Genomic DNA, 12544 nt, shown 5'->3' with positions numbered 1-12544 from the left:
GTTGCTTACATATTCACCTTACTCAAGTTTTTTTCAAGTTACCATTCGACATATATTACAAGCCATTCTGAGGTGTTACTTATTTAACATTCTCAGGAGTTCAACACCGAAGCTGATGCCCAGGCAAATCTGGCGGTGTATCTTAAGAGTAAGGTTTTCTTTTGTTAGCCCCGTGCCTTGAGATTTAAATCATCGCTTTTTTCTCTTGTGAGAAATTGTGTTAAACGGGATGCTTTTGCAGATGGTGAAACTCAAGTAGAATGTGACACGAAGTAGCTTTACTGTGAAGATGAACCACTTGAAGCTTTTGGGATTTTGGAGGGCAAATGCTACCAGAGAAGCCATACGAGTTCTAATGGTGTGGGTATTTTATTTCTCCTAACAGATACTATATGATTTACTCCCTCCGTCTCATAATAAGTGTCACCTTAGCCAAAAAATTTTGTCCCATAATAAGTGTCACCTTAGGAAATCAAGACATAAATTAATTAGTTTTTTCCAATTCTATTCTTAGACAATAAAGTAACACTTAAATGATGATTGAAAAAGCCACATAGTAATTTGATATTGTTGGATTCCCAATGTCAAAGATTTACTTCTTGTGCATGCTCTAATCAAAAGGTAAAAGCAATTTATTTTTATTATAAAGGGGTAATTTGGTAAACTTCACATTGCATTATTAGTTTCTTAATATGCGTGTTTTTGGCTAAGGTGACACTTATTATGGGACGGAGGGAGTAGATGATGTGCATGTATTAACCCAATTATGAATCTGGATTAGCTAACTTATGTCTGGCTTTACACAAGCCAACCACTTTCTGTAGCTTTAAAATTGTGCAGACTGAAGTAATATGAGGTCTATCATCATGGTTCAGTACTAAACTCTTCATTTGATGGGTTATTGAGGGTTGACCTTAAAGTTGGATCAACTTAGATACTGGATGAGCAATTTTGTAGAGGTTCCTTGACTTTAATCTTTTTTATTTATTGGGTACATCCGGATGTAATTAGTTTGTAACTTAATCAATCAGCTGTGTTCCACTTGGCATTTTTTCGCAAGCTTGTCAAGATTTTATACACGGCAACTAGGAATTGCTTCTTTTTCTAATCCTCGGTCCATGTAATTGAATATATACATTAGTAGGGACTAGGGGTGTCAATGGTTCGGTTCGGTCGGCCATTTGCAAAAATTTATACCATACCAATTTTTCGGTTACTCTACTATATATAATCAAAATTAAACTTTTGAAAACCGTCCCAGTACGGTTCGGTTAATTTTCGGTATATTTTAAAAAATCACCTAATGCAATACAAAAAACAAGGATTAAAAAGCTATGGAAGAGACAAATTGAAAACACTACATTATTGATGCTCACAAATACAACATCTTCTTATAACTTATAAGGAACAAACTACACGATAAATACATATATTCGTTGCTTCTAAAAGAATATTAAATTTATTAAAAATTAAAACTATACAATCGATTGATGGATCTTGTAGCTAGCAAGGCGGCAAATCAACAATTGTATCAAGACATGATAATTGGTGTTTAAAGATCATTTTTATCATAAGAAATTATTGAAAAGTAGTACTATATATAAATTAATTGTCTTATAGATTCCAGTGGCAGTGGAGAAAGAGTAATAAAAAAAATTAGTTTAAAAATTTGCAATATGAAGTTATATGTAGTTACTATCATTGCTAATTGGAATAAGAACTTTAAAAATTTAGAAAAAATATAAACAAAAAGAAGAGGAGGAGAAACCAAACCTTTTCTTCTTTTGGAGCAACTGATGATATTATCGTGTAGTAGTGTTCGAGCCTTTATGTATTTTGTTTCAATAGGATCGACGGGTAGGTTTAAGTTTTAGTTATAGCCCACTCCATTTAAATTCATTCCAAGGACAAAATATCTAAAGCTATATATTATAAATTATGATATATAAATTATATTTCTACATATGTATTTATCTGGTTCAGTTCGGTATTTTTTATACAATAAAGAACCCACCCTAATTTTTCGGTACGGTTATCGATTTATTTAAAATCTTCGGTTTTTTTAAAAAGAACCTAAAAATAGGTTCGGTGCGATACGGTTCGGTCAGTTCAATCGATTTTTGAAAAACCATTGACACCCTAGTAGGGACCATTCAACAATGAGCTAAAATTTTTTACAGAAGGATGAAATGTTAATTATTCCATGACCTCTTTTCCCGTGTATCTCTCAATAAAACAAGGAAAATTGCAGAGAAAATCCTGAACACCCTTTTTTGAAAGGGACAATTCACAGAATTGCCCTTCTTTTGGGGTGGTCTTTAAATTTTCTTTTTCATATTTGAAATCTTTAAATTTTGCGCTTCGGCTAAAACATGGGTTCCGGGTTCGAACCACCATAGTCAAAATTTTTTAAAAAAAAAATCGCAAGATAGAGTTTAAATTTCGCTATCCAACCGCATTTACGAACGTGAAGGAATTACGAAAGTTATGCGGACCGGCATACTTATGCCTTATGGGCCGACTTGGCATAAGTATGCCGGTCCGGCATAACTTTGGTAATTCCTTCACAAGTTTATGCCGGGTCCGGCATAAAAGTTTGTCCATTAAAAGTATGCCCCACCAGTATAAACTTGTTAAGGAATTACCAAAGTTATGCCGGACCTGGCATACTTATGACAAGTCTACCCATAAGGCATGAGTATGCCGGGTCCGGCATAAATTTGGTAATTCCTTAATAAGAGTATGCCGGGTCCGGCATACACGCGACTCAAACCTTACCTTGCAAATTTTTTTTTTTTAATTTATGCTTGAGCGGGAGTTCGAACTCAGAACCTCATGATTTTTGCGTGAACGCTCAGAGTTGCAATGCGAAGGGCAAAAATTAAAGACCAGCAATATGAGGGACATAATTTAAAGATCACAAATATGAGGGACAAAATTTAAAGACCACCCCAAAAGAAGGGCAATCCGCGCAAAAAAAATGTTTTGAAAGAGAACTTGAAACTTTGCTGGGCTTAATACTCCCACGAACGAGTTTAAAGTGGAATTATAGGACCCTTTTGAAGGGGCCGTGTAGGGTGCTCTTCTTTCGGGGTGGTCTTTAAATTTTCTCATATTTGCGTCTTTAAATTTTGCCCTCATATTTGTGGTCTTTAAGTTTTGCCCTTAGCTTGGATACCGAGGTTTTGGTTCGAACCCCCGCTCAAGCATAAAATAAAGAAATAATTTCGCAAGCGGTACGGAGGGAGTGTCGCTCTCCGCATAACTTCCTTAAGGAAAACTAAAGTTATGCGGAGGGGCATAACTTTTCCTCAAGACATAGTTTAGTTATGCCTTATGGAGCAAAACTTTTCCTTAAGGAACTATGCCTTATGGGGGCGGACTTTTAATTAAGGCATAACCAAAAGTATGCCTTAACTAAAAGTGTGCCTTGAAAAGTTTAAAAAAAAAAAAAAATGTCTCAAGGCAAAGTCCGCCCCTCCGCATAACTTACTTAAGGAAAAACTAAAGTTATGCGGAGAGGGCATAACTTTTCCTCAAGGCATAATTTAGTTTTGCCTTTACGGGCAAAACTTTTCCTTAAGGAATTATGCCTTATGGGGCGACTTTTAATTAAGGTATAACCAAAAGTATGCCTTAACTAAAAGTGTGCCTTGAAAAGTTTTTTAAAAAATAAAAAAATGTCTCAAGGCAAAATAACTTCCTTAGGAAAAACTAAAGTTATGCGGAGGGCATAACTTTTTCCTCAAGGTATAATTTAGTTTTGCCTTATGGCAAAAATTTTTCCTTAAGGAACTATGCCTTATGGGGCATACTTTTAATTAAGGTATAACCAAAAGTATGCCTTAACTAAAAGTGTGCCTTTGAAAAGTTAAAAAAAAAAAAAAAAAAAAAATGTCTCAAGGCAAAGTCCGCCCATTTCTCGCAAGATAACTTCCTTAAGTGAAAACTAAAGTTATGCCGGAGGGGGCATAACTTTTCCTCAAGGCATAATTTAGTTTTGCCTTATGGGGCAAAATTTTTCCTTAAGGAACTATGCCTTATGGGCATACTTTTAATTAAGGCATAACCAAAAGTATGCCTTAACTAAAAGTGTGCCTTGAAAAGTTAAAAAAAAAATGTCTCAAGGCAAAGTCTGCCCTCCGGCATAACTTTGGTTTTTTCAGGATTGTATCTTTGGATCCGGCATACACTCTCCCCAACCCCGTCTTGCGAAATTATTTTTTTATTTTATGCTTGAAGCGGGGTTCGAACCCGAACCTCGTGTATCCAAGCGAAGGGCAAAACTTAAAGAAACAATGATATGAAAAGAAAATTTAAAGACCACCCCAAAAGAAGGGCAATCCGTGCAAAAAAATGCTTTTGAAGTCACCTCGCCGCGCGTACACTCTCTTAGAGAGCGTAAGGGACCAAAAAAATGATTAAAATATTATTTTTAAAAGATTTTCTTTATTGAATGTATTTTTTATTTGCCCCTTTTTATGTTACTTTTTCTCTTATTCTTTTCCTTTTCCTTTTTATTTTCTTTCTTCTTAATGAATGAGGAAAAAAAATATTTTTAATGAAATTAATATGTGGCAATCAATGATTGGCATGTGGTTTACACATTTTGTATTAATATTGGGTTAGGTCGAAAAATGAGGTAATAATGTTAATTGAAAGTTGTCCAAGGGCTATTATGACTGCTCCAAAATTTTAGTGTCTCTTAGGACAAAAGGTCATAGTTACAAGGGAATTCCTTTGTATTTCGCCTAAAAACAATGGTTATAATTATGATTGTTTCATCGATACCATACTAGGATTTCAATTAAAAAAAAAAAACTTATGCGTGTTGTTTACACTAGTAAAAACATGCCATTCTAGTCTCTTTCTTCTCTTTGTTTTTTGAGGGTCTGGAACAAAAATGCCCCCAAAAAAATTATTTTGAACCAAAATACCCCAACAAAAAAATGTGCTTTACGCAAGAAAATACCGCGCTAAAGCACTTAACTACTTTCCATTAAGTGCTTTAGGATTTTACTGCGCTATAGCAGTTCTCTTCTCTCACCTATAACGCAGTATTTTACTGCGCTATAACAATTATTCTCTCACCTATAGCGCAGTAAAATACTGCGCTATATCCTTCCACATAAACCCATCGGGTTCCACCACTGGTCCCTCCAGTGGGTTTAAAAAAAAAAATAGAAACCGCCATTGAAGAAAAAAAGGAGGTGGTCCCACATCCAAAAACGTCATTTTCTATTAAATTTCGTCCGGAAAGTTTAGATTCTCGGTATATTCAAGTCGAGGAGCAAGATTCTAAGTTCGAATTTTGGGAAAAGCGGCGTATAACTCGATTAAAATAACTCTACAAAAAATCTTCGATTAAGGTTTTCTACTATGAACTTTTGTTATTATTTTTTTATATACATTATATTTTAAGCATGCTTAACATTTAATCCTTGCTATTTTCAAAAAAAAAATCAATTTTTTTTTTGTTCTTGCACGGATCGGTTGTGCGGTGGCTTTTGCCAATCGTTCCGATTTTTTTTTTTTTTTTTTTGGTTTAATTCATTATTTGTTAAATGTTTATGAATTGTTAATTTATTAAATGTTTATGAATTGTTAATTTGTTATATGTTTATGAGTTGTTAATTTGTTAATTATTTATGAATTGTTAATGAATTATTATTTTGTTAAATATTGATTATGAATTTATTAGTTGTTAAATATTGTTTATGAATTGAAAGAAATTGATTGGTAATGAATTATTATGTTAACAACACTTTGTTTGGATGATTGTTATGTATTGTTTTGACATTTTTCGTATTGTGTCGTATTGTATAGGACCAAATCAGTGGTTACATAAAATAGGACCTTTCGTCGTTACATAAAAATAATATTAAAGTAACAATCAAAACAAACATTGTATTTAAATTAACAACATAATATAATACAATAGGTAACAACCATCCGGATAAGTTGTAAATGATTATGAATTGTTATCTATATAATTTTAAAAGCGTGAATATATATATGTTAAATAAAAAAAGATTATCTTTAAAAAGAATAGTTAAAGTTCTTCTTTTCATAAATACATAAGCTAGCAAAAAAAATGTAAAGTTTGTAGGAAAATATGTGGTCGACGAATATACTCTTTTAGTTTAATTTTATCGTAGTTGTGTTGGCTATTTGGTCAACTAAAAATATATCACATATTCAAAATAGAGTTCTAAACAAATATTACCGTCGAATTTCGATTCTCAAACTAATTAACTTAACAAGTCTTTGCCATCACATAATTCAAAAGTAATTAACTTAAAAGTCTTTGCCATCACATATATGTCCTTACTATCACATATTAAATTTATCGCATATCCCATGTTAATTATTCACAAGATATAATACTACATAATTCACATATTCCTACAAATTATTAATTAGTTAATATAATTTATTTTTCATTTCAAGAATAATGACTAATTTAGTTTTGTACAGACCGGACTCTTTCATGGATCCGAATGTTCCCCCTGGGCCCGATGTTCCCCCGGGGCCCGATGCTCACACGGGGCCCGATGATTACCCGGGGCCCTACGTTCACCCGGACCCTCGATAGATCGCATTGTCTTTGCAAGACAATTATAGGTCGACTTATTATGGGCCGATACTATAGGGATATCTACTAGGCTCCGCCCCCGAGGGTCGCGGAGAGCTTGGACTCTTTTTACGCGAGCACCCCCCCCCACCCTCGCGTCTTGGAGATATTGTTTCGGGGCGGCATCTACCGTTGCGTGTCCGTTGGTCGGGTACAGCATGATTGGGCGCTCATCACGGCCATGGTTGAGCGGTGGAGGCCAGAGACACATACCTTCCATCTTCGCACTGGTGAGGCCACGATTACACTTCAGGATGCGGAGGTCCTCTTTAGATTGCGGGTAGATGGAGAGCCACTATACACTGGGTACGAGCCTCCTCCTGGTCAGACGTGAGCGACAGAGTTGACTAGGCTCGCTCGCGCCCGTGCTGTTTCCCGGGGCCGATTTCGGGACGGAGTCGGGTTCGGATTAGTGCACTCGCACTTATTTGGAGGGTCTTGATCCGGTTGACGACAAGACATCCGGGGACGGCGGTCCGATCGTCATGCCCGTTTGTACCGCTTATTATATTCGGGGGCATCTTGTTCCGAACTCATCGGGTGCCTTTGTCGGCTTACGTTATTTGATTTTCTTGGAGCATCCGGACCGCACAGGAGACTACGGTGGGGGGGCCGTTTTTGGCGTATCTTTACAGATGCCTGTGCCGAGTGTCTATTGGTGTTGTCAGAGATGTGTGTGAATTTTTTGCTCTTCTCCAGGTAATATTTTAAGTGTGCCTTCCTTTAATGTAGCCAAACCTCTTGAAATGACAACTTAAAAATCGTATTTTCTAATATCGCTTACAGTTATGGGCATGGGAGAGGATGCTGCTTTTTCGGCCGTACCTAGGCATCACCTCGAGATTGACATGCCTTATGCAAGGAGGTGGCCAGCGGGTTTTGATCGGGATGTGGATACGCACCACAATATTCTACCATTCCGGGACCAGCTTGATCACATGACGGACGATGCGGTAAAACAATTTAAATTTACATTAATAATTTAATTAAACGTCTTTTCGACTTGGTGATCAACGATTTGTATATATATGTTATGCGGCTATTTATATGGACGCAAATCTGTTGCTATATTAGATGGTTTGCCGGCCTTACGTAGGGCGAGGTCGGGGGTTTGGAGGTCGCGGTGTCCATTGATACACACGGACATCGTAGAGGAGCATACGTGCCGGCGTGTCTTACGCCGGTTTGGGCATACACGAGTATACTCACCTCGACGTCCGTCATGACTCGACACTACCGGCGGACGATTGGGCCGCCGTTGATGATGATTTTCGGCTTTCATAGATGTTCGGCTCCTACCGTTGGGAGGAAACGGGTTGGAGCCTTAGCTGGCGGTGGTCGGCCATTTGACTCCCGGTGAGCATTACATGCGCTGATATCATCAGATCACACGCCGATTGATCGGCAACCCAGCTTTGTATCCCCCTAGGGATGTAGGATACTCAGCACTCGCAGGGCAGTACGAGACATTGGTAAGTTTATCGTATTTAGATTTATTTAATTGCATTAATTGTTACTTTTTAAAAAATAACTTTTTTTCCTGTTGAACACAAATGCAGCTGGTGGCCGTACAGCGTTTACGCATCTTAGGGTTAGAGCATATGCCTTACCCTGGGCTTGCGGCGGAGATGGTACGGATATCGGACGATGGTATCCGGCAGGCAGGCGAGATTAGGCGCAGGGAGGAGCACATTCGGAGAGAGGCCCGACTATCGAGGCGGCGCCGAGAGGGAGGGCCGAGTGCTCCCCGGAAGAGGCGACACTGTGGCCGGAAAGGGACGCCCGTCTTTGCCGTGGGACGCCGTGAGCGTAGAGGCCGCGGTCGTCGCTAGAGGACACGGTGGTGGAGGACACCGTCTGGTAGATGAGGCGGATGAGGCCGATCCCGTTTCCGGAGGGCGTTCACGGTCTAGTCCGTCCGCAGTACTGCCGTTCCGGGCGGTGGCGGCACCCGGGGACTCACTTGCGTTTGCGTCGGCGCTCTTTACTTCTTCAGCCGAGATACCGGGGTCATTATCGCGGCCCGAGCCGAATGCATACGTTGAGGAGCGTGATAACGTTGATTGGGCGGCGTTACGCGCTTCATTGGGGCGATGAGAAATGGCACATGAGGAATTTAGAGGGACCCAGGATTCTTGAATTCGATGAGTTTTTGATCCCGATTAGTATTTAAAATACTTGTTTGTTCATTTAAATAAGCCGTTTTCTCATGAGTCTGCCGAGCCAGCGGTGTCTTCCCATATGACCACCGAGCCACAGGTAAGCTTTTTATTAAAATTTTTTTTTATTCATTTATATATATATATATATATATATATATATATATATATATATATATATATATATATATATATATATATATTTGATTATTTAAAGTACTTATTTTAAATATGTATGTTACTTATTATTATTTATTTTTTTGATATTTTAGGATTCGGCGCCGGTGGGTCAGGGAGCGACCCATTCGGGAGCATTCTCGTCACGCTGTCGGGCGCAGGTGTCTTCTCATGAGACTACCGAGGCGCATGTAAGTTTTTTTACTTAAAATTACTTTTATTCAATATAAGGTAAATATTTATTTAATCTTTATAATCTTTACTTGTACTTCGAATAGCGTCTCGTCCCAGAGACTACCTCATATTCACCACCACACCCATCTCAGAGCCACGGATCATCTCAGAGCCTGCTCGGGCGCCGTTGACACTGGGTTTGATTAAATAAATAACGTTAATGTATTCAATATAAATAAGAAATGGTACTAATTATTATATACTTTTCAGGTTCATCCTTCGGCGCCTGAGGTGGCGACTTCCGACGAGGAAAAGGTCGAGTTTCCGGTACTTAGCTCGGCGAGGTCCGAGCGTGCCGGCGGGACATCTCAAGAAGAAAGCACGTTCGCCGGCGGGCGCCGGCCAGGGGAAGAGAGATGATCATGACTTGGAGCGCCGGTTATTAAGAAAAAAATGGGACTACGGAGACGATGACGAGAGGGGTGGGGATGGCATGAGCCTTAGGCCTAGGGATGGTCTCGCATACTACATGTGGGACCCATCCTCGATAGTGTATACATTAGTGTTATACAATTATCGTAAATATATATATATTTTTTCCATATTTATACATATTATCTTAGTTTTTATTATTGTTTATAATTTCACATCCTAAATTGATAAAAAAAAAGGTGACACATTCGAAATAAAGCAAGCATTAATTTAAAAATAGACGAAACCCTAAAAGATAAATAACGTAAAGCTAATGACTACAAGTCTTCAAACAAAAAGGACTTGAGCACTTTTCAACCACTAAACGACAATCCAAAGTATTGCGTATTTTTTATGTATTGAGCCTATCTTATTAATTGTACAAATATAAGTAGGGTTACATATAAAATATCAAGTTCGGTTCTTTAAAAGACATTAATATACGGCTAAATTACGTAAAAAGGAGTGAAAATGAATAAGAGTTAGGAAAAGCATTGGACTACTATAGCACAGCAAAATAATGCGCTATAGATAAAACCAACTATCTATAGCGCATTATTTTTTTATCGCGCTAAAGGTCCTTCCATTAATTGCTATAGAGAAAGAAAAATCAAGGCTAAAGACTTAATTGAATCAGTTAGTGGTTAAGTGCTTTAGCGCGATATTTTCGCGCTGAAAGCGTACTTTTGTAATATTTTTTTTGTTAGGGTATTTTGGTTCAAAATAATTTTTTTGGGGCCATTTTGGTTCCGGACTCGTTTTTTGAAATGTTGGAGACTATTCATGATATAACGTGACTTGCAGAGGAAGTTGGGAGAAACTTCTTCAAAAACTAATTAATTGGCTTTTGTCCTTGGAAAATTATGGCGCATGCAGAAAATTCTACTTTAGTCTGTATGTTACAATTATTATAGTTCTGATAGTACTAGATTTAAAAATGAAACTTCTACGAGTCTACCATTCTCTCAAACACGACTACGTGTTGAAAGTTACTTTTATTTTTAGGATAGCGCAAAGTTATTAACTAGCAATTCTTATGGCACCAGCCATTTAAAACATAAAGAATTCTCTCCTTCTTATGTTGTTCTTTATCCCATTTTTTTGGCTTTATAGTTGCTCCACAGTTCCATTTTATGTGGCGAGATTTTGAGTATACAATTCAAAATACTTAATTTTTTGTGTGAATTTAAATATGTCTTTTATGTTTTTTTTAAAAAGCACTATAAATCAAATGAATAAATAACTCCAAATAATTAAACCCAATTTGAGAAAATATGGTCAAAGAAAAATATCCCAAATAGATTTTATTTTTCACATAACTTAGAGGGGGATAAGAAATGTTTAGACAAAATGTAGACCTGGTGGTTTGATTGAGCTGAGAAATTTCATCATTTAAGCTAAATACTTGACTACAGATTTCCAAAAAATTGAAAAATTTAATTTGGGTGAAGTTTTTCAAGTTTTGAAAATGCGTTTGGTCATAATTTTTCAAAACATATTTCACTTTTTTTATTTTGAAAAACAGAAAACATTACTTAAACTCATAAGTTTTAAAAACGATCAAGAATATCCAACCATACAAAATATACATACTTACAATCTCAAATGATGTAGAACATGATATTTTAATAGCACCGCTAATAAATAACACACTTACTAACTACCTAATTCAAATTACAATACAAACATTCTATTTTTATCTTCACGACGGATTTCTACAGCTTGGCAATGACAATTTTTCCTATGGTTTCTTCTTCTATTATTTGGGTGAGCTTAGCTCGTTCACTTTGTAGAAGAGTTTGCATACACTGTGGAAACATGATAGATATGGCTTTAATGGAGGAACATAATAGATAGATTAGTTGGATCATAAATAGATGGGGATAAAATAATACGGGTAAAGTACGTATATATACATATTAAAAAAAATATTTACGAAACGTGACGATAGTTTTCTATTTACAAAACATACACGATAATTTTCTATTTACAAAACATACATTACAAATCCTATACAAAACATACTTTTAAAAAAAATAAAAATAATAATAATATTTTTTTCACTCAAAAATTTATGTATGAAAGTTGTATGAAATGTGTATATCTCGCTCAAGGCTTAAAAAGTTCAATTAAAAAGTTCTACTTTAAAATTTAGTGTATGGAAACTGTATAAAAATGTATGAAATGTCTATATCTCGTTCAAGCGCTTAAAAAATTCACTCAAAATTGTGTGTATGAAAACAATACTTAAAATTTGTTTCTGCCACCAAGGCTACGAGAATTCTCGCTCACACTTTCGTGTATAAAGTTCTATGTTAGATTTCCTATAAAATTAATACAACAAAAACAACATTGTATACAACTTTGATACAACATTCAAGACTAAAAAGTAATCGCTCAAATTTCAAAGGTATTGAAATGTATATCTTGCTTATGTTTTAAAAAGTTGCTCAAATTGTGTATGATCAAAAACATACAAAACGCGTATATCTCGATCAAGGCTTTAAACATTACGCTCAAAATTTTATGTATGAGAATGATATGAAATGTTTCGCTTCAAGACTTAGAATTTCATTCACAAGCCAGATATAAAGTTCATATTAGGTTTAAAAATTAATACAACTACAATAACATTGTAACAACTTTCATACAATATTCAAGTGCTTAAAGTTTTCGCTCACAATTTTGTGCATGAAAACTATATTAAAAATTTCACTCACACATACACATTTCACACAAAAAAATTGAGGTAAATTTTTAAGCCTTTTGAGAGCAAAAAGATTTTTTTTAAAAATAAAATTTTTTTTTTAAAATATAAAAATTATTTTTTAAAAAACTATATAAAAATTATTTTTTTTAAAAAAAAATTAAAAATAAAATTATTTTTTAAAAAAAAATATTTTTTAAAAAAAAATTTTTCTCTAAAAAA

General features: G+C 35.8%; 1 long non-coding RNA gene across 1 annotated transcript; it reads left to right on the top strand.

Moving 5' to 3' along the window:
* The first annotated feature begins 244 nt into the window (after positions 1-244).
* Positions 245-1253, top strand: LOC132037836 (uncharacterized). The gene is made up of 2 exons (XR_009410053.1): positions 245-358; positions 825-1253. It is a non-coding gene; the product is annotated as an uncharacterized LOC132037836 (long non-coding RNA).
* The last annotated feature ends 11291 nt before the right edge of the window (positions 1254-12544 follow it).

This window comes from Lycium ferocissimum, chromosome 2 (assembly GCF_029784015.1).
Source record: "Lycium ferocissimum isolate CSIRO_LF1 chromosome 2, AGI_CSIRO_Lferr_CH_V1, whole genome shotgun sequence".
In the NCBI taxonomy this organism is placed as follows: Eukaryota; Viridiplantae; Streptophyta; class Magnoliopsida; order Solanales; family Solanaceae; genus Lycium; species Lycium ferocissimum.
This window is presented reverse-complemented; position numbering and strand designations above follow the sequence as displayed.